Genomic DNA, 24,198 nt, shown 5'->3' with positions numbered 1-24,198 from the left:
TGGCATTTGGTACATGTACATGTTGTTCAACCATAACTACTCTCCAGTTCCAGAACATTTTCATTACCCCAAAAGGAAGTCCCATATGTACCTGTTAAGCAGTTTCTCCCCATCCTCCTCCTCCCATCCTCCCCAGCAACAGCCCCTGGCAACCACTAAACTGCTGTTTCCATGGATTTTCTTATCCCAGATATTTCATATAAATGAAATCATATAACATATGGCCTTTTATGTCTGGCTTTTTTTCAGTTAGCATAATGTTTTTAAGATTTATCTGTTTTGTAGCATATGTCATTGCTTCATTTTTTTTATAGTTGAATAATGTTTCATTTTGTTCTATTCATATGTTGTTGGGCATATGGGTTATTTCCACCTTTTGGCTATCAGGAATAACACTGCTGTGAACGTTGATGTATGCATTTTTGTCTGAATACCTGTTTGTATTTCTTTTGGGTACTTAGCTAGGAATAGAATTGCAACTTTGCTTATTTTTTAAAGATACTTGGAACTATGAAACACACTTAGCATTCTTTCTTCAAGTATTGGTAAGATTTGTTTTCTCTCTTCATCTGGGTCTCTGCTCAGATGTTATCTCAAAGACAACTTCTCAGACCACCTTGTGTATTTATTTGTGGAATCCTTATTTATTGCTGGTTTCTCCCCTAGAATAAAGATCTTGAGGGCAGGGACTTAATTGTCATCGCTGTCTCATTAGCACCTTGCACAATGTCTGGCACTGTCAGAAGTAGGTGCTGAATACATGTTGAATGAGCACTTGCACATGGGAGACAAGCATTCACACACTATTGTGGGAACTGTAAATTGGTAGTATTTATTTAGAAGTCAGTTTGGCAGTATCAGATTTAAAATGTGCATGCCCTGGGGTGCCTGGGTGGCTCAGTCCATTGAGCATCCAACTCTTGATCTTGCCTCATGTCAGGATCTTGCGGTTTGTAGGTTCAAGCCCCACATCTGGCTCTGTGCTGACAGTGTGGAGCCTGCTTGGGATTCTCTCTCTCTCTGCCCCTCCCCCACGTTCTCTCTCTGTCTAAATAAACTTAAAAACAAAAGGAATATATCTGTATTAGTCTCCAGATGTCATTATGAAATGCCACAATCTGGGTGGCTTAAACAACAGAAATTTACCTTTTCATAGTTCTGTGGCCAGAAATCCAAGATCAAGGTGCCATCAGAGTTGCTTTCTGCTGAGGCCCTTATCCCTGGCTTGCAGATGGTTGCTGTCTTGCTATGCCCTCACATAGCCTTTCCTCTGTGCTTGTGTGGAGAGAGAGAGGTCTCTGGTGCCTGTTCTTCTTTTAAGGACACTAATCCTATCGGATTAGAGTCCCACTCATGACCTCAATTAACCTTCATTAACTCCCTAAAGACCCTATTTAAATACAGTCATGTTGGAGGCTAGGGATTCAACATATGAGTTTGGAGGAGACACAAATCAGTCCATGATAACATCAATTAAATGAAGTAGTATGCAGCAATTTAAAAGAATGAGTTATGGGGCGCCTGGGTGGCTCAGTCAGTTAAGCATCCAACTCGATCTCAGCTCAGGTCTTGATCTCAGGGTTGTGAGTTGAGGCCCTGCATTGGGCTCCAATAAGTAAATTAATTAATTAACTAATTAATTAATGAGTTAGATCTAGTGTGAAAACACTGAAAAATATCCAGGAAATGTTGAGCATAAAAAGGCATGTTTTGTGATAGTATGTTTATGATTCCAACTATGTTTTTAAAAAGACCATGTGTTTATACATATGCTTATGTAAGCATAGAACATCTCTGCAAGAATATATCAGAACTGTTGTTTTTGTTTTGTTTTTTTAAAGTAAGCTCTACGGCCAATATGGGGCCTGAACTCACAACCCACGGATCAAGGGGTTTCATACTCTACTGATCAAGCCAGCCTGGTGCTCCTATATTAGAATTATTACCTGTGCAGCTAAATTAGAGTCTCTTAGTTTCCACTTTATACTCTTCTACATTGTTGGATTTTGGGTGACCAAAAGTATGTATTCCTTTTATGATAATAAAAAAAGAAAGTATCTGGAATGTGTAGGGTTCCTGAGAAAGAAATTTATAGTGTTATATTTTATAACGGTAGCCATTCATGCATTTTCAAATATATTAGACTCAGATGTATGTTTCTTTTTAAAACATTTAGAAGTTTATTTATTTTGAGAGAGAGAGTACACGCAAACAGGGGAGGGGCAGAGAGAGGGAGAGAGAGAGAAACCCAAGCAGATTCCACACTGTTAGTGCAAAGCCTGATGCGGGGCTTGAACTCATGAACCACGAGGTCATGGCCTGAGCTGAAGTCAGACGCTTAATCGACTGATCCATCCAGGCACACCTATATTTACTTTCTATTATAATTAGATAAGTTTGTACTAATTTCAAAATACACAAAAGTGATGAGATAGTATATGTTATGTCATGGACCTTAAACATCCCTGCAAGTTCACGTTGGATATACCAAGAATGCATGGCCCTACCTTCTCTTTACCTAGACTGTTTTTCAGGGCTGTGTTTTCAGCAGAAACCTGGAGAGATGAAGTATTGTTTCCCCCAGGACAAAGAGCAGATTTAACTTCCACTTGCTATAAAAACAATCTCCCAAATTCAGTGTATCTCTCTGATAATGAAACACTATGTGAGCAGACAACTATGGTCAACATTTTCATATTACACCCAGGAAACTTGGGGGGCATAGGGAACTGTTATGAAGCTCGGCTACTCATGAGGCTCAGCTACTGCTTTTGCTGTGATTGAAGTCCTTTGTGTCTGATCCAGGAGTCTTGTGTCTTCTGTCAACACCTACCAGGTAGTAACAGGGTAACTACCAGTTTAGCTTGTAAGTGGGGTAAAATTCCAGACCTGCACCTGTATAGTTCCTGACAGTGACCCAATGCCCACCACCCTGGATTTTAAAAATCAGATTATAGCATTTCATTTGTAATTATACCAAAGTGCATCTCTATAAGATTTCTTTTATTCAAACTTATCCCTGTCCTTTGCACCAGTATTTTAAGGTTTGTATCATTGCAACATTGGAACATGAATATATTTCATTTATATATGTACTTCTTTCAAAGCCTTGAGTTCATTTTTGTCCCCAAACTGCAGAAATACGGGGATTTGGGTAATGGAGTATCACATTTTTCATTATGCACACTGTTATAAATCAATTATGTTTTTAATGTTTATTTATTTTGAGAGAGAGAGAGTGCACGTGCATGCACGCACAGGGGAATGACAGAGAGAGAGGGAGTGAAAGAATTCCAAGCAGGCTCCATGCTGCCACCACAGAGCCCGACGTGGGGATTGAACTTACAAACCATGAGATCATGACCTGAGCCGAAACCAAGAGTCAGACACTTAACCAACTGGGCCACCCAGGTGCCCCTAAATACTTTATTTTTAAGCAATCTCTTCACCCAACTTGGGGCTCGAACCCACAACCCTGAGATCAAGAGTTGCACCCTTCACTGACTGAGCCAGCCAGATGCCCCTAAATCAGTTATTTCAGAAGAAAACTCTAGCTAGTGTCATTGGCCAAATTGCACAAATCAGTTATTCATTTCAATCTAGAAAATATTTTTTGGTAAAACTGGAAAGAGAATGTATAGCTCCCAGGCTGCCTTTTAGCTATCACTGTTAACCATGGGGTACTGTGAAAGTGCCAACATACAGTCTTTTTTAAAAATGTGAATGAAACTGGGCTTCTGGTCAAGGTAGCCTTGTACACACTTTGATGCCACTCCCTTTGTTTCAAACACATGGTAAAATTAATAAAAGATTAATATTATATATCCAGGGTTGCCTGGGTGGTTCAGTTGGTTAAACATTGGACTCTTGATTTCCACTCAGATCATGATCTCACAGTTTGTAGGTTTGAGCCCTGCGTGGGGCTCCAAGCTGACAGCACTGAGCCTGCTTGGGATTCTCACTCTTCCTCTCTGCCCTCCCTACACTTGCATATGCATGCTCTCTCTGGCTCGCTCACTCTCTCAGATAAACTTTTTTTTTAAGTTGTTTTATTATTTTTTTTTTAATTTACATCCAAATTAGTTAGCATATAGTGCAACAATGATTTCAGGAGTAGATTCCTTAGTGCCCCTTCCCCATTTAGCCCCCATCCCCCCTCCCACAACCCCTCCAGTAACCCTCAGTTTGTTGTCCATATTCATGAGTCTCTTCTGTTTTGTCACCCTCCCTGTTTTTATATTATTTTTGTTTCCCTTCCCTTATGTTCATCTGTTTTGTCTCTTAAAGTCCTCACATGAGTGAAGTCATATGATTTTTGTCTTTTTCTGACTAATTTCACTCAGCATAATACCCTCCAGTTCCATCCACGTAGTTGCAAATGGCAAGATTTCATTCTTTTTGATTGCCGAGTATATACATTGTATATACATACCACATCTTCTTTATCCGTTCATCCATCGATGGACATTTGGGCTATTTCCATACTTTGGCTATTGTTGATAGTGCTGCTATAAACACGGGGGTGCGTGTGTCCCTTCGAAACAGCACATCTGTATCCCTTGGATGAATGCCTAGTAGTGCAATTGCTGGGTCATAGGGTAGTTCTATTTTTAGTTTTTTGAGGAACCTCCATACTGTTTTCCAGAGTGGCTGCAACAGCTTGCATTCCCATGAAACAAACTTTTAAATAAATAAATTACATAACCATATTAAAAAGCAAGACAAAATTTTATGTTGGCCAGAAACAGAGTTGTAATCTTGGACTATATGGATCTAGAAATAGAGGCAATTTGAAGTTTATAACCTATAAGGTAATGTGATTGAGTGGGTGGGGACAAGTGCCCCATGTGATGAGGATAACTGGGCCCAGGATTACTGCATGCATTTAGGAATTTAGGTGGGGTTCCCTGAACTTAACAGAGACTAGAAAAAATCCATCTATGCCTAAAATGTAGCTTACATGAAATTGTATACCTAGGAAGTAGACACAACCTTGAGTCCAAACCTATATCCAGCTACCCTCTCACTGGATGTGTAGATCTCCTGTCTCCCAAATTTTACGGTGGAAACGGAGTCTCAAGTTACTAATGTAAGGCTTGTTTCTGGTTGGGGTTCCTGGAGGATTGAGTAGAGATTATCACAAAACCATCAGGGAAGGAGATACATGTGTAAGGGAAAAATTCCCATTCATGAGTTGTTTATAAATCAAGCTTCCAAACATACAAGAAAACCTATCCAAAAGAAAAAGCCAACAAAATCAACATTAAGAGATGAATTCACTGCAATTAAAATGAAAATAGTGGAGGGGGCGCCTCGGTGACTTAGTAGGTTAAGCAACCAACTTCAGCTCAGGTCATGATCTCAAGGTTTGGTTTGTGAGTTTGAGCCCCGCATTGGGCTCTGTGCCAACATCTCAGAGACTGGAGGCTGCTTCAGATTCTGTGTCTCCCTCTCTCTCTGTCCCTCCCTGGCTCACTCGTTTTCCCATTCTCTCTCTCTCTCTCTCAAAAATAAAACATTTAGGGGGCACCTGGGTGGCTCACTCGGTTAAGCGTCCAACTTCGGCTCAGGTCATGATCTTGCGGTTCGTGAGTTTGAGCCCTGTGTCAGGCTCTGTGCTGACAGCTCAGAGCCTGGAGACTGCTTTGGATCCTGTATCTCTCTGTCTCTGCTCCTTCCCCACTCACATTCTGTCTCTGTCTCTCTCTCAAAAATAAAAAAAAAAAAACATTTTAAAAATCCTGTTTTAAAAATAAAATGAGGGGCGCCTGGGTGGCTCAGTCATTTGAGCATCTGACTTCAGCTTGGGTCATGATCTCATGGCTGGTGGGTTTGGGCCCCATGTTGGGCTCTGTGCTGACAGTTGGGAGCCTGGAGCCTGCTTCGGATTCTGTGTCTCCCTCTGTCTCTGCCCCTCACCCACACTCACTCTATCTCTCAAAAATAAGTAAACATTTAAAAATATTAAAAATAAAATGATGATGGAGTAACCTAATAACTTGAAAGTACATATTTTAGAGTATCCAAAGATATAAAGGAAGGATATCTGTTTTAAAAGAATAAGAAATTATGAAATAAAAATTACCAGGAATGAAAAGTTGACAGGTAAATATTTAAAGAACCAAATGGAAATCCGAGAAATTAAAAATGCAATTGTTGAATAAACACAGATGTCATGAACTCCAGATAGGTCTTAGTGGAAAGAGGTTTAGTGAGTTGGAAAGTTATGTTGTATTCTGAGTGCATAGTTTATTACTAAGAGAAAAACAAAACAGAACAATTAAAAAACATGAAGACTAGGAGTGCCTGGGTGGCCCAGTCAGTTAAGTGTCCAATTCTTGATTTCATCTCAGTTCATGATCTCATGGTTCGTGAGTTCAAGTCCCAAGTCAGGCTCTGCGCTGACAGCACAGAGCCTGCTTGTGATCCTCTCTTTCCCTCTCTCTGGCTCTCCCCTGCTCACTCATGCTCTCTCTCTCAAAATAAGTAAACTTATAAAAAAAGACTAGATTGAAGGGCTTTAATATAAGTGTATAAGTTGCAAAAGATTACACTAGAGGGACTGCAGAGAAGTAATCCTGCATTTAACATGACGTTTAGAAATGTTCCAGAATTGAAGATGCATACCCTTAGAACAAATGTGCACACTGAATGGCATGCAAGATAAATAAAAATAATCACCTAGACCCAGTGCAATGAAACTACAGATATTAAGGATAAAGAAATCTTACAAGCTACTAAAGAGAAAAGGTACAAAACCACAGTGGAAAGCAATTTAACAACATTCTTCACAATAATAAAAGAAGACAGTGGAGTAATCTACAATTTGCTAAGAAATAACTGTCAACTTAGAATTCTATATCCAGCTAAACTCTTTGTAGGATGATGAAGTGATAGATTTTCAGTTTCATAATGAGTAAGAGATGATCTCAGCCAGTGACCCTTACTGAAAGAAGAAACTAGAGAATGTACTTTACAGAAGAAAAGATAACCCAATGGGATACAATAAACAATGACGAGAACTAATATTAGAAAAATAAATTGGTAGGGATGCCTGGGTAGCTCAACCGGTTAAGTGTCTGGCTCAGGTGAGATCATGACTTTGGCTAAGGTCATGATCTCACAGTTTGTGAGTTCAAGCCTCATGTCGGGCTCTGTGCTGACAGCTCAGAGCCTGGAGCCTTCTTCGGATCCTGTGTCTCCCTCTTTCTCTGCCCCTGCCCCACTTGTACTTTTTTTTTTCTCTCTCTCTCAAAAATAAATAAACATTAAAAAAAATAAAAATAGGGGTTCCTGGGTGACCCAGTTAAGTGTCCAACTCTTGGTTTCGGCTCAGGTCATGATCGCATGGTTTGTGGGTTCGAGTCCACATCAGGCTCCACACTGAGTGCAGAGTCTGCTTGGAATTCTCTCTCCCTTTCTCTCTCTGCCCCTCACTCTCTGTCTCTCTCAGAGTAAACAAGCTTTTAAAAAAAGGTTTTTTTTTCTTTTAAGATTTTATTTTTAATTTTTTTTTAACATTTATTTATCTTTGAGACAGAGAGAGACAGAGCACGAACGGGGGAGGGTCAGAGAGAGGAAGGCACAGACTCCGAAACAGGCTCCAGGCTCTGAGCTGTCAGCACAGAGACCGACACGAGGCTCGAACTCCCGAACCGTGAGATCATGACCTGAGCCAAAGTCAGACGCTTAACCGACTGAGCCACCCAGGCACCCCTAAGGTTTTATTTTTAAGTAGCCTCTACACCCAATGTGGGACTCAGACTCATAACCCCAAGATCAAGAATCTCATGCTCTACTGACTGAGCTAGCCAGGTGTCCCTAGAAATATAATTTATAGCTTCTGAGCCAGTCAAGGAAGATAAAGAAAAAATATTAATTGAACAGAAGGCAGGAGAATGAAAAAAATAGAAGAAGAATGAGGTAAACAGTGCACAAAACAACATATAAGATGATAGCATAGGCGCCTGAGTGGCTCAGTCGGTTAAGCGACCAACTTCAGCTCAGGTCATGATCTCGCGGTTTGTGAGTTTGAGCCCCGCATCAGGCTCTGCGCTGACAGCTCAGAGCCTGGAGCTGCTTCGGATTCTGCGTCTCCCTATCTCTCTGCCCCTTCCCTGCTCATGTTCTGTCTCTCAATAACAAATAAATGTTAAAAAAAAAAAAAAAAAAGATGAAACCAAAAAATTGGGAACCTGGCTGCCCAGTCAGTTAAAGCATCGGACTTTGGCCCAGGTCATGATGTCATAGTTTGTAGGTTGGGCCCCAGCATTGGGCCCTCCCCCCTAGGGAGGGGGCCTTCTTCACCCCCCCCCCCCCCCCCCCGGCTTGTTCTGGCTCTCTCTCTCTCAAAATAATAAATAAACTAAAAAAATTAAAAACCCAAAAGATGATAGTAATACATCAAATCATACCAATGATTGCGATCAGTGTAAAAGGTTTAGACTTGCCTGCTTATTGTCCTCACACCAGAGAACACCAGTGGTTTTTTGGTACCAGTACTGTTTGGGTGTTTTGAGTGGGAAATGTAATTCTTCTATTAAGCACTCGAGGTCAGCAGCACTCATTACTGAATTTTTTCACTATAAGATTTGTCGTACCTCTGTCAGATTCTCAGGAATCAGAAGTGCGTTTCTTTTAGAGCTGACATATAATCTTTCATCTAAGGATCATTTCCAAATTTGAAAAAAAGCTTCATAGCACTTAGAATTTCAGCTACTCAAAATAGTTGCCAAGAATGTATTTAACTGCCTAGTAGATCTAGCAGACACCCAAGCCACCTTTTTTTATGGATTGCACTTTTTAATTGATGGGGATTAGTTAGATGTTTTGGGAATATAGCTTCTTTAGCTACAAGGATTCACACAGGACATAGGCAGCTAGAGAACCTTCATAGAATCTAAGGACAACTAGATTTATACAAGTTAATGGCCTTTATTGTTGCTGAAAGGCTGTTATCTTTCTGACTAATGGTTACCTTGGAAAAATCATATGACTTGTTCACTCTCTGGGAGGTGTATTACCAGATAGGATTCTTTTTCTCACTTCCATCTTTTTGTTTTATCAAAAGCTCATTGGACTTTGTTTTAAGTCCTGCTAGAAGATGCAGAACATGAACAGGGATTCATAAAGGGAGCACCCTTCTCTGACTACTTGTCCAGTTTTGCTATTTTCATCTTTACTTTTACCTTTACTACATTAATTCTAGTGGCAGTGGCAATTAGTCAAGAGTCACTGACTGAAATTAATATTTGGTTACTTGTGCTGAGTTTAAAACCAGTAATTATGTTTAACTTGTGTTTAAGTAGACAATGGCTCCTTTTAACTTCATTTATTTGATGCCGTCATGTGGGAACGTAATTTCATTGTGTTATACAAAGACATTATTACAGCCCATCATCGATGTCTAAAACCTTTATGGAATCAGTATGAATTGGCTAATAGAATCTTTTCTTTCAGGTTTAACTACTAACAAATATAACCTTTATTTTTTTTAAGTTTTTTTTTTTTTTAAGTAATTTCTACACCCCATATGGGGATTGAACTCATGACTCCAAGATCATGTGTCACATGCTCTACTGATGGAGCCAGCCACGCACCCCAGGCAACTGATAGAACTTTTGAGGTTAAGCTGTAAAATTCACTTTTTGGTATATGCCTTTTCCAGAAATGAACTGTTCCATTTGTTAAAGTTTTAAAACCAGTAGTGAACTCTCAGAATTTCTGCCTTGGGTATGAATTATTTGTATGTGAAAGAAAGAAAGAAAGAAAGAAAGAAAGAAAGAAAGAAAGAAGAAAAAAAGTCTAATTTTATTTTATTTTTTTATTTTTTTATTTTTTTATTTTTTTTTACATTCATTTATTTTTGAGAGACAGAGCACAAGTGGGGGAGAGGCAGAGAGAGAAGGAGACACAGAATCTGAAGCAGGCTCCAGGTTCTGAGCTGTCAGCACAGAGCCCCATGTGGGGCTTGAACCCACAAACGGTGAGATCATGACCTGAGCTGAAGTCAGACGCCCAACCGACTGAGCCACCTAGGCGCCCCAAAAGTCTAATTTTAAAAGTAAGATTCAGTTTTAAAAATCCTGAGCAATTTAAAGTATTATCAAAGTGGTAAAACTAACATCTGGTGCAGGAAGTCAAGAGAATGGTAATCTCTGAAATTAAGAAGCGGTAGTGATTGGGGAAGGCATGGAGAGAAGCTTCTGGGCTCATTTCAAGGTTTCAGTTCATGAGCTGGGTGGTGATTACACAAACATGTCCGCTTTGTCATAATCTGTCAAGCCCTACACTTACAATTTATATGCATTTCTGTAACTCCAGCAAAATTTTCAAAAAATTGTTATTTACTGAATTTCATTTTCATCCAAACTGTATCCTAAAGTTCCATCAGGTATAGGAAACTTTTCCAGGGTAGTCTTTACCCTGCTTTTTAAATACTTTGGTTTCTTTGTGTTCTGGGAGTCTGACTGAGATGTGTCTTCCACAGTTTATTCCAAGTAAAACTCAGGGGGATGTAGAAGTGATGTCATCAGTATCCTTATGATGGTATTGTACTTTATGTTTTATGTTTGAATATTTGTGTCTTTGGTGGTTTTATTTCTTCAAAGTTCATTTATTTATTCTTAGAGAGACAGAGAGAGTAAGCAGGAGAGGGGCAGAGAGAATGAGGGACAGAGGAACCAAAGTGGGCTGCACTCTGACAGCAGAGTGCCCGATGCTGGGTTCAAACTCATAAACTGTGAGATCATGACCTGAGTCGAAGTTGGATGCTCAACAAACTGAGACACCCAGGCGCCCCTCTTCTGTGTTTTTATTTGATTCCCAGTCCATGTAGGCTCAGAGAAGGAAACTAGAAATGGCCTGGGAACCATTACTTCAGTCAGCACATGAACAAATTATTAAACCTGGTTTGACCTTTATAAAGTTACTGTCCCTACTGTGATATCAAAAATTTGTCATAAGTTTTGGACTATAGTGTCAGCTATATCTAAGTGTATTTTTTTATATTTTGAAGTAATTTCACCAATAGAAAAGTTTAAAAAATATTGCAAAAAAACTCCTTTGTACCTTTTACCAAAGACCCCTATTGTTGACGTTATCATATTTCCTTTATATTCTCTTTCTGTTTTGGGGCACCTGGGTGGTTCAGTTGGTTAGGCGTCCAACTTTGACTCAGGTCATGATCTCGTGGTTTGTGGATTTGAGCCCCGCATCGGGCTCTGTGCTGACAGCTCAGAGCCTGGAGCCTGATTCAGATTCTGTGTCTCCTTTCTCTGCCCCTCCCATGCTCATGCTCCGTCTCTTAATGATAAATAAACGTTAAAAAAAAATTTATATTCTCTTTCTGTTTTAAAAGTAAGTTGCAGGGCACCTGGGTGGCTCAGTTGATTAAGCATTTGACTTCCGCTCAGGTCATGATCTCATCATGCTTTGTAAGTACAAGCCCTGCATCAGGCCCTGCGCTGACAGTGTGGAGCCTGCTTGGCATTCTCTCTCGCTCCCTCCCTCCCTGCCCCTCCCCCACCACCTGTGCACAGGCATGCACGTGTGTTCTCTATGTCAAAATAAATAAAACTTAATTTAAAAAAAGAAAGTAAGTTGGGGCACCTGGGTGGCTCCGTTGGTTAAGCGCCGACTTTGGCTCTGGTTGTGATTTTGCAGTCTGTGGGTGTTAGCCCCGCGTCCGGGCTCTGTGCTGACAGCTCAGAGCCTGGAGCCTGCTTCAGATTCTGTGTTACCTTCTCTCTCTGCCCCTCCCCCACTTGCACTCTATCTCTCTCTCAAAAATAAATTTAAAAAGATTTTTTTAATAGCCCTGAGGCTCTGACACCCCATGTCAGACTTCCTCTCTGTGTAGAGGCTGTCCTCTGCACAGACTTAAGACATGACTTAAAACATAAAATCTTAAAATCCCACAAGACATCTTTCTTGTTTTACAACATTAATATTGAGAGTTACTCACTACCACTTATTTTTCTCTTCATTTTTTTTTTTTTTTTGCAAATCAGGGATCATCTTGGTCTGATACCTATCTTTTAGAATTTCTGCAATTTTACTAAAATGAGTCTAAATGAGAATTTCTTTAAAAAAAATTTTTTTTAACGTATATTCAATTTTGAGAGACAGAGACAGAGTGTGAGTAGGGGAGTTGTAGAGAGAGAGAGAGACACAGAATCCAAAGCAGTCTCCAGACTCTGAGCTGTCAATACAGAGTACACGGGGCTCGAACCCAAGAACCATGAGATCATGACCTGAGCCGAGTCCACTGCTTAACCAACTGAGCCACTCAGGAGCCCCTAAATGAGAATTTCTACTAGTCACACTTGGGATTTGTTATGCTTCTTGACTCTATGAATATCTGTAATCATTTTGGGTAATTCTCCATCATTATTCAGTTATTGCCTCTGTTCTCTCTCTCTCATCCTTTGAGACTCCAGCTCATTAAACAATAACTCCCCATTTCCCCTTCTCGAGCCCCTGACAATCATCATCTACTATGATTTTTGACTAGTCTATGTACCTCATATAAATGGACTCATACAGTACTTGTGTATGATGTGTGGGGGGTGGGTGGGGTGGATGGGTGTGATAGGCTTATTTCACTTACTGTAATATCCTCAAGGTTCATTCATGTTGCAGCATATGTCCTATTTGTCTAACTTTTGTCTTGTTGCCTTTGCTTTTGGATGTCATATCCAGCAAATCATTGTCAAGTCCAATGTCATGAAGCTTTTTCCCTGTGTCTTCTTCTAAGAATTGTATAGTTTTCTCTCCTACATTGAAGTCTTTGATCATTTTTGGTTAGTTTGTATATAGTGTGAGATAAGTTCATTCTTTTGCATGAAGCTAGCTAGTTTAACCAGCATTGTTTGTTCAAAAGACTGTCCTCTCCTCATTGAATAGTTTTGGCACTCTTGTCAAAAATCACTTCACCATATATGCAAGACTTTATTTCTAGGTGCTCTATTCTTTCCATGATTTATATGTTGTCTTTATGCCAGTACCACACTGTTTTGAAGTTAGAAAATGTGAGTTCTTCAGCTTTGTTACTGTTTTTCAACACTGTTTTGGCTATTTGGGAGTTTGAGGTTCTACATGAATTTTGGGATGGGTTTTTCTACTTCTGCAAAAATCATCTTTGGGACTTTAATAGGGATTGCGTTGGATCTATATATTGCTTTGGGTAGTATTGACATTTTAACAGTATTAAGGGGCGCCTGGGTGACTCACTTAGTTAAGTGTCCAACTCTTGATTTCAGCTCAGGTCATGATCTCACAGTTTGTAGGATTGAGCCTGCATCAGACTTTGTGCTAACAGTGCAGAGACTGCTTGGGAATCTCTCTCTCTCTCCTCCTCCCCTACTCATGCTCTCTCTCTCCCTCCAAATAAATAAATAAAACATTAAAAAAATTAATTCTTCCAATCCATGAACAATGGATTGTTCCATTGAACAAGGGATGCGTTTCCATATATTTATGTCTCCTTTAATTTCTTTCAGCAATATTTATGGTTTTCATCGGAAAATTCTTTCTCTTCCTTGGTTAATTCCTAAGTATTCTTTTTGATGCTATTGTTAAGTGGAATTGTAATTTCCTTTTCAGATTGTTCATTGTTAGTATACAGAAATGCAACTGACTTTTGTGTGTTGACTTTATACCCTGCCACTTTGCCAAAATCATTGTTATTATAACAGTTTTTGGGGGGAATCTTCAGGGCTTTCTGCATATGAGATCATATCATTGCAAACAGAGACAATTTACTTCTTCCTTTCCAATCTGGATGATTTTTATTTCTTTTTCTTGCCTAATCGCTCTGACTAGAATCTCTAGTACTGTGTTGAACAGAAGTGGTGAAAGCAGGCATCCCTGCCTTATTCTTGATCTTAGAGGAAAAGCTTTTAGTCCTTCACTATTGAGTATGATGTTCACTGTAGATTTTTCTTATATGGCTTAAAAAATATATTTTTAAAATTTTTTAATGTTTATTTATTTTTGAGAAAGAAAGAGAGAGAGAGACAGAGCACAAGTGGGGGAGGGTCAAAGAGAGAAGGAGACACAGAATCTGAAGGAGGCTCTGAGCTGTTAGCACAGAGCCTAACACAGGATTCGAACTTATAAACCACAAGATCATGACCTGAGCCGAAGTCAGCACTTAACCGACTGAGCCACCCAGATGCCCCTAAAAAATCTTTTTAAAGTTTATTTGTTTTGAGAGAGAGAGAGCACATGCAAAGTAAGGGAGGGGCAGAGAGAGAGAATCCCACGCAGGCTTCATGCTCAGCTCAGAGGGCTTGATTCCATGACCATGAGATCACTACCTGAGCCAATATCAAGAGTCAGACACTCAACTGATTACGCCACCAAGGCACCCCTCTTATATGGCTTTTATAATGCTGGGGTAGTTTTCTTCTATCCCTACTTTATTGAGTATTCTTACATTGGAAAAGTGTTCAATTTTTTCAAATCCTTTTTCTACATCAGTTGATGATCATGTGTGTTTTTCCTATTATCCTGTTAATTTAGTATATATGTTCATTGATTTCTGTATGTTGAAACATTGTTATGTTCTAGGAATAAATCCCACTTGGTTATGGTATATTGGTTTGCTAGTATTTTGTTATGTTTTACATCAAAGTTTATAAGTGATATTAGTCTGTCATTTTATTTTCTTATAGTGTCTCTGTCTGACTCTGGTATCAAGGTAATGTTGGACTCATGAGTTTGGAAGTGTTCCTTCTGGCCCAATTTTTTGAAAAAGTTTGAGAAGTGTTGGTATTAATTCTTCTCTAAATTTTGCTAGAATTCACCATTAGGCCCAGGGCTATTCTGTGTTGGGAGGTTTTTGATTACTGATCTATCAGTATATTGTTTTTATAACTTATGAAAATGGATAATTTAATTTTTTTAATTTATTTTTTCAAAGAGTTTATTTTTGAGTAATCTCTACACCCAAAATGGGGCTCAGATTTACAACCCTGAGATCAAGAGTCTCATGCTCTACTGACTGAGCCAGTCAGGTACCCCAAAATTTTCTATAAATTGGATGAGTTTAAATGTGTGACACAAAGGTGTAGATAAAAAATATATCTAGAGGCACCTTGGTGGCTCAGTTGGTTAAGCTCGGGTCTTGATCTCAGGGTCATGAGTTGAATCCCTGCATTGGTCTCCATGATGGACACGAAATCTACTTAGAAAAACAAAAATAAATAAAAATAAATAAAATATATCTAATTAACTAAACCTTGTGGTAAAAGTATTTTAGGGGTGCCTGGCTGGCCCAATCTGAAGAGCATGCAACTCTTGATCCTGGGCTTATGAGTTCAAGCCCCATGTTGGGTGTAGAGATTACTCAAAAATAAAATCTTAAAAAAAAAGACATAAAATATTTTACCATAAATATTGTAATTTTAAAAGTTCAATGAAATTAACAATAGTGTAATTTTCTCAAGCAGATCTCAGTAAAATTGAGTTAAAACAAGATGTTTCTATGTCAAAGGAACAAATATAACAGTCTTTGTCAGAGATCAACAAACTATGGCTTGCAATACCCAATCTGGCTTGCCTTCCGTGTTTTGGGGGGTGTGTGTGTGTGTGTGTGTGTGTATGGGTTTTTTTGTTTTTTTTTTTTTTTGGTGGTGGTAAAATATTAGGATATTTGGGGCGCCTGGGTGGCGCAGTCGGTTGGGCGTCCGACTTCAGCCAGGTCACGATCTCGCGGTCCGTGAGTTCGAGCCCCGCGTCAGGCTCTGGGCTGATGGCTCAGAGCCTGGAGCCTGCTTCCAATTCTGTGTCTCCCTCTCTCTCTGCCCCTCCCCCGTTCATGCTATGTCTCTCTCTGTCCCAAAAATAAATAAACGTTGAAAAAAAAATTAAAAAAAAAATATTACGATATTTACCATTTTAGCCATTTTTAAGTGCATAATTCAGTGGTATTTATTAGTGTTCACAGTGTTGTGCAACAACCCCCACTATCCATTTCCTGAACTTTTTCAATATCTGAAACAAAAGCTCTGCCCCACCGCCTGTTTTGTAAATAAAATGTCATTAGAACACAGCCATGCTCATTTATTTACTTATTGTCTACAGCCGCTTTTGCAGTACAATGGCACGACTGAGTAGCTAGCTGTGACAGGGAACTGTGTCCTGCAAGTCTAAAACAATTGCTATCTGACCCTTTATAGAAAATGTTTGTGCTAAATCCTAGTCTTTGGTACATTATAGAAAAGCCTTCTCCGTATCCTTCCCAGAAGCTGAGGAAAATGACTATCATGCAGTTTCCAATTCTTTTCTTTTCCTCAAAACTGAAGAAACCTAATCAACTTTTCACCTATAGATCAATAAAAATAATTTTTGACAGATCACTATGTGAATTTAGTGTATAATTTGGATAAGTAGGTGAAAAGTATATTTCATCTCTAAGCACTCTGGCATGCATATTTTTAACAAGAGCTCAATACTTGTCTAGAGTTATTTTTTCTTTTGAGGGAAAATTTACAGTGAAATGCACAGATCTTGCATACCATTCCATAATTGGTATGCACACTTCTGTGTAATGCAAATCTGTTGCAAACTACAGCTTATTACTATCACCCCAGAAAATTCCCTTATGCCCCTTTCCCTCCACTCTCCTGAGGCAACCATACTTTGTAGTTTAAGCCTGTTCTATAACTTCATCTATATTGAATCATACCATATATATTTTTTCACCCAATATAATGTGTGTGAGATTCATCCATAATGTTACATGTACCAAGTTTATTCTATTTGGTTATTAATTAGTCAACTGGGTTATTGGTCTTTTCATATTTGAGTTGTAAGAGTTCTTTCTATATTCTAGATACAAGTCTCTTATCAGATACATGATTTACAAGTATTTTCTTGTTTTTTGTTTTTTTTTTTTTTTCATTTTCTTATTGGTGTCCTTTGAAGCACAATTTTTTTTTTTTATTAGTTTCAGGCATACAACATAGTGATTTGACAATTCTATACATTACACTATACTCTCCACAATAAGTATAGTTGCCATCTGTCACCATACAGGGTCATTACACTATTATTGACTGCATTCCCTATGCTGTATTTTTTTATCCCTGTGACTTATTTATTTTATGAGTGGAGTTTCTTCTTCTTCTTTTTCTTCTTCTTCTTCTTCTTCTTCTTCTTCTTCTTCTTTTTTAAATTTTTTTAACGTTTTTATTTATTTTTGAGACAGGGAGAGACAGAGCATGAACAGGGGAGGGTCAGAGAGAGGGAGACACAGAATCCGAAGCAGGTTCCAGGCTCTGAGCTGTCAGCACAGAGCCCGACCCGGGGCTCGAACTCATGGACCGTGAGATCATGACCTGAGCCGAAGTCAGACGCTTAACCGACTGAGCCACCCAGGCGCCCCTCTTCTTCTTTTTTTTAATGTTTGTTTATTTTTGAGAGAGAGAGACAGAGCGTGAGCGGGGTAGGGGCAGAGAGAGGGAGACACAGAATCCAAAGCAGGCTCCAGGCTCTGAGCTGTCAGCACAGAGCCCCATGTGGGGCTCAAACACACAAACCGTAAAATCATAACCTGAGCCGAAGTTGGATGTTAGACTGAGCCACCCAGGCTCCCGTAAGTGCAAGTTCCTACCTCTTAGTGCCCTTCACCTCAAAAGTTTCCTTCCTTCCTTCCTTCCTTCCTTCCTTCCTTCCTTCCTTCTTTTTTTATAGGCTCCATGCCCAGTGTGGGGCTTGAACTCACGACCCTGAGATCAAGAGTTGCGTGCTTTACTGACTGAGCCAGTCAGGCACCCCCAAAGTTTTTATTTTTTTTTAAGTAGGCTCCATGCCCAAAGTGGGGTTCAAATTTACAACCCCAAGATCAAGAGTTGTATGCTCTACCTACCAACTGAGCCAGCCAACCACCTTACCTCAAAAGTTCTTAATTTTGATAAAGTCCAATTTATTTTTCTTTTGTTGTTCATTTTTTTTCCTAAGAATTCTTTGCCAAATCAAGGTCATGAACGTTTGCCCTCATGCTTTCTTCTAAGAATTCTGTAGTTTTAGCTCTTACATTGAGGTCTTTGACTCATTGTGAGATAACGTTTGTATATATTGTGAGGTGAGGATTCAACTTCATTGTTTTGTGCATAGCTATCCCCCCCTCTTTTTCCCAAGCACTATTTGTTGAAAAGGTTATTCTTTCCTCATTGAATGATCTTGACAGCCTTGTCAAAAAATTAGTTGACCGTAAATGTGTGGGTTTATATCTGGACTCTCAGTTTTATCCCACCAACCTATGTCTATACTTGTGTCGGTAGCACAGCTGTCTTGATTACCATTGCTTTATAGTAACTTTTGAAATCAAGAGGTGTGAGTCCTTCCACTTTGTTCTTACTTTGGGCATTGCTTTGGCCATTCTGGGTCTTTTGCAATTCCATGTACATTTTAGAATCTGCTTATCAATATTAACAAAGAAGTCAGTTGGGATTCTGATAGCAATTTTGTTGAATGTGTACATTAGCTTGAGGAGTTTGCCTGTCTTAGAAATGTTAAGTCTTCTCGGGGTGCCTGGGTGGCTCAGTCGATCGAACGTCCCCATTCAACTCAGGTCATGATCTCACAGTTCCTGAGCATGAGCCCTGCGTCAGGCTCTGTGCTGACAACTAAGAGCCTGGAGCCTACTTCCGATTCTGTGTCTCCCTCTTTCTCTGTCCCTCTCCCCCTCACGCTCTGTCTCTTTCTCTCCAAAATAAATAAACACTAAAAAAAAATGTTGTCTTCTGATCCATAAACATGTTTTTCTATTTATTTATATCTAATTTCTTTCAACAATATGTTGTTAATTTTCAGAGCATGAGTGTTAAACTTCTTTTAAAATGTATTCCTAATATTTTACTCTTTTTGATAGCATTGTGAATGTAATTTTCTTAATTTCATTTTAAGATTATTTATTTCGGGGCGCCTGGGTGGCTCAGTCGGTTAAGCAGCCGACTTTGGCTCAGGTCATGATCTCGCGGTCCGTGAGTTTGAGCCCCGCGTTGGGCTCTGTGCTGACAGCTCAGTGCCTGGAGCCTGTTTCAGATTCTGTGTCTCCCTCTCTCTGACCCTCCCCCGTTCATGCTCTGTCTCTCTCTGTCTCAAAAATAAATAAACGTTAAAAAAAAATTAAAAAAAAAGATTATTTATTTCAAGTGTATAGAAATACAACTGATTTTTGTACACTGATCTTATATCTTCCAACCTTGCTGAACTCATTATTGTTTTCTTTAATGATTAAATGTTTATTTATTTTTGAGAGAGAGAGAGAGAGAAAACAAGTGAGTGGGGGAGGAGCAGAGAGAAAGAGGGAGACACAGAATCTGAAGCAGGCTCCAGGCTCCAAGCTGTCAGCACAGAGCCTGCCATGGGGCTTGAACTCACAAAACACAAAATCATGACCTGAGCTGAACTTGGATGTGAAGGTGGCCTGCGCCTGGGGGGTTCAGTTGGTTAAGTGTCTGACTTTTGATTTTGGCTCAGGTCATGATCCCACAGTTCTCAGGATCAAGGCCTGAGTCAGGCCGTCTACTGACAGCACAAAGCCTGCTTGGGATTCTCTCTCTCTGTGTCTCTCCCCAACTTGCATACATGTGTATTCTCTCTCAAAAAAAAAATTTAGTTTAATTTTTTTTTTAGCAGATTGCTTAAGATTTTCTTCTTTTTTAATGTTTATTTATTTTCGAGAGAAAGAGACAGAGCATGAGTGGTGGAGGGGCAGAGACAGAGAGGAGACACAGAATCTTAAACAGGCTCCAGGCTCTTGAGCTGTCAGCACAGAGCCCCATGTGGGGCTCAAACTCCGGGACAGTGAGATCATGACCTGAGCCGAAGTCAGACGCTCAACCAACTGAGCCACCCAGGCACCCCTAGGATTTTCTATATAAAGGTCATGCCATCTGCAAATAGAAGTGAGTTTATTTCTCACTTTCTAATCTGAGTGTGTGTGTGTGTGTGTGTGTGTGTGTGTGTATGTGTGCGTGCCTATTTTCCTGGTTAAAACTTCAATGCTCTGGGAATGCAAGCTGGTGCAGCCACTCTGGAAAACAGTATGGAGTTTCCTCAAAAAACTAAAAATAGAACTACCCTACAACCCAGCAATTGCACTACTAGGCATTTATCCACAGGGATACAGGTGTGCTGTTTCGAAGGGACACATGCACCCCCATATTTATAGCAGCACTATCAACAATAGCCAAAGTAGTATGTAAAGAGCCAAATGTCCGATGAATGGATACAGAAGATGTGGTGTCATATATATATATATATATATATATATGTACACACACACACATACACACACAGACACACACACAATGGAGTATTACTCGGCAATCAAAAAGAATGAAATCTTGCCATTTGTAACTACGTGGATGGAACTGGAGGGTATTATGCTGAGTGAAATTAGTCAGAAAAAGACAAAAATCATGACTTCACTCATATGAGGACTTTAAGAGACAAAACAGATGAACATAAGGGAAGGGAAACAAAAATAATATAAAAACAGGGAGGGGGACAAAACAGAAGAGACTCATAAACATGGAGAACAAACAGGGTTACTGGAAGGGTTGTGGGAGGGGGGCTGGGCTAAATGGGGAAGGGGCATTAAGAAATCTACTCCTGAAATCATTGTTGCGCTATATGCTAACTAATTTGGATGTAAATTTTAAAAAATAAAAAATAAAATTATTAAAAAAAAACCAAACCCTTCAATGTTCAAGTGGTAAGAGCAGATATCTTTGTTTCTGATGTTAGGGGAAAAGCAGTCAGTCTTTCACCATTAACTATGATGTTAATGTTAGCTATGGGTTTTTCACTAATGCTCTTTATCTGGTTGAGGAAGTTCCCTTCATTTTCAAATTTGTTGAGTGTTTTTATCACAAAGGGTATTGGATTTTGTCAAATGTTTTTCCTCCATCTATTGAGTTGATTGGGTAATTTTTGTTTTTTTTGTTTTTTTTGTTCTATTGATATGAAGTGAAATTCAAATCAAATATAAATAGCATAACAGAAGAAACAGCTGACCATGAAAATATTGACCTTGAAGCTCTTCCAGAGACTCTTGAGGAAATTTGTATGCCAAATATATCCATGTAAATGAAGAAAGTGATTGTGAATAAAAGGATGAAGACATTTCAGAGGAGTTGATACTTGCCAAAAGCTTCACATTAAAAGTGCAAAGAACAAAATGTTGGAAGCTGATCCCAACTTAGAAAGGGGTATGAGAATTTGACAAAACACAGAAAAAAATGCTTGCTCAAAACTTGTATGATGAGAAGTTCAACAAACTGCTTTTGGTGAAGTTGTTCACTAAAAAATAAAACACTGTCTTCTTTTTTTTAATATTTATTTATTTTTGAGAGGGAGAAACAGAGTGTGAGCAAGGGGAGGGCAGAGAGAGAGGGAGGCACAGAATCCAAAACAGGCTCCAGGCTCTGAGCTGCCAGCACAGACCCTGACACGGGGCTCAAACTCATGAACTGCAAGATCATGACCTGAACCAAAGTTGGACGCCCAACTGACTGAGCCACCCAGGTGCCCCTAAAACACTTTAATTCTTAATGTGTCTGGTTTTTGAAAGTATTGTTAAAATTTGTTTATTTATATATACATAATCTCTATTTATATTTATAATATGTATTATCTCTACACCCAACATGGGGCTTGAACTCAAGACCCTGAAATCTAGAGCTGCATGCTCTTCTGACCGAGGCATCCAGGCATCCCAATGTTCCTAATGTTTTAGATTGTATTATATAAATTTCAATTTACTATATACATTTCCTTATATGTTTAGAACTGATAGGGTTTTTTAATGTTTTGATAAAAAAGTTTAAAGGCATGGAGTAATTGCAATTTTCCCTGTTGATTATTAAGGTTGCTTTGTGTAGTTTAAGGTATTGTACTCCTGGGCAAAGAGAGGACTGTCTCTGTTATATTATGACCACCAAATTATTACATATTTAGACTTCATTAGGTTTAAGAATGATATCTTAAAAATTTTTTTAATGTTTATTTATGTGTTTTTGAGAGAGAGCGAGTGTGATAGAGAGCAGGGGTGGGGAAGAGAAAGAAGACAGAGAATCTGAAGCAGGCTGCATGCTGCAGACCTCCAACCCATGAACTATGAGATCATGACCTGAGCTGAAATTGGATGCTTAACCAAATGACCACCCAGGCATCCTGGTATCTTTTTTTTTTTTTTTTAAGTGTATTTATTTTGAGAGAGCGAGTGTGAGGGGAGGAGCAGAGAGAGGGAGAGAGAGAATCCCAAGCAGGCTCCACACTGTCATCCTGGAGCCTGACATGGGGCTTGAACTCAGGAACTAGATCATGACCTGAGCTGAAATCAAGAGTTGGACGCTTAACTGACTGAGCCATCCAGGCCCCCAGAGAGTGATGTCTTATTACTTTTCCTATTTCCTTACCATCTCTTCTCAAATAATTCAGTTCTAAAGCCTATGGTGGTGTCAGTAAGGTAGATAAGCATATTAGAGCAGCTTAGAATGTGATTGTAGGGGCCAAGAAGAGGGTACCTATACGGGAGGGTACCCCAGTATAGAGAATGGTTACATGTAGGTGAACTGATAAAGTAAGTAAATATAGTAAGGATAATGGCAGCCACATTTCTTATTGTTAGAGTTACAAATATGTACTTACTCAAATTTGGAACTGTTTGAGTTTATCTGATAAAAATAAGGGGGAAGTTTGATGAAGAATAGGGTATTTAATCTTCAGAATATCTCTCCAGAAAATACTAATTAATTACAAAGGCACAATGGATGACTTCACAGTAGGGAAGCCTGGCAGATACTCTCTTAATCAACTCATCAAAGTTATGGAAGAAATGAAATCATGTGCATTTATATGCAGTAAAATAACACAGCATGAAGAACATCAGCCAAACTCAATTGAGGAACATTCTAAAAAATAACTGGCTTGTAATCTTCAAAATTGTCGATGTTGTGAAAGTTAAAGACTGAGGAAACTGTTCCAGATTGAAGGAGACCTGACACCTGATCTAATGCATGATTCTGTACTGGAAACTTTGGTGTAAGAGAGCTTACAGGGGCAGTAAGAAAAACTTGAATGGAATCTGAGGATAGTATAAACGTTAATTTCCTGGAGTTGAGGGTTGTATTGTGATTATGTAATTTTGTACCATGATATACTTGTCCGTAGGAAATATACACTAGCATTTTTAAGAGTGATGGGTATCATGTCAGCAACATAAGCTCTTTGTACTGTACTTGCAACTTTTTTGTAAGTTTGAGATTATTTCAAAATAAAAACTTTTAAAACATGATCTAACCATTTTACTTAAAAATGCCCATCTTTATAATGTGCTCAATTATTTTTAATGAAAAATTTTAGAGGTTTTTCATCAAAAAAGAAAGTATACTGTTTTCCAAATTATTTTAGAAGTTATATGAGCAAAAAAGTTAGAATACCACTGGCCTGGAAGAACTAACTTCCTTCTCCATGGCTCTTGGAAAATGAAATAGTTTTCTGAACTCCTCCAGGGCATTTTCTCTGCTCTGCTAATAAGCTGTTAATAGAAAACACAGTATACTTGGGAAGGGGGGGTGGGAAGGTTTAATTCCTGGGTTCAGGAATAATACTCTAATATCCATTAGCCAGTTACTTAACCTCTCTCTGCCTCAATTTCCTTATCTGCAGTAATACAGGTATACTTAGCACAGAGCACAACACATAAAAATGCCCATAAACACTAGCTATTATCAGTATTTCAAATGTTTTTAACGTTTATTTCTAATTTTTTTAAATATTTATTTGTTATTGAGAGAGAGAGAGAGAGAGAGAGAGACAGAGCATGAGCGGGGGAGGGGCAGAGCTTAAGAGAGACACAGAATCTGAAGGAGGCTCCAGGCTCTGAGCTGTCAGCATAGAGCCCAATGCGGAGCTCGAACTCACAAGCAGTGAGATCATGACCTGAGCTGAAGTCTTATGCTTGACAGACTGAGCCACCCAGTTGCCCCTATTATCAGTATTTCTAAAGTCTGAGCTCTCAGAGGGCAAGATTCACACCTTACTCATAATTTATTCTTTATTCTTATTTTTTTTTTAACGTTTTTATTTATTTTTGAGACAGAGAGAGACAGAGCATGAACCGGGGAGGGGCAGAGAGAGGGAGACACAGAATCGGAAGCAGGCTCCAGGCTCTGAGCC

Source organism: Panthera uncia, chromosome A2 (genome assembly GCF_023721935.1).
Source record: "Panthera uncia isolate 11264 chromosome A2, Puncia_PCG_1.0, whole genome shotgun sequence".
Lineage (NCBI taxonomy): Eukaryota > Metazoa > Chordata > Mammalia > Carnivora > Felidae > Panthera > Panthera uncia.
The sequence above is the reverse complement of the archived record's forward strand: the minus strand, read 5'-3'. Positions refer to the sequence as shown.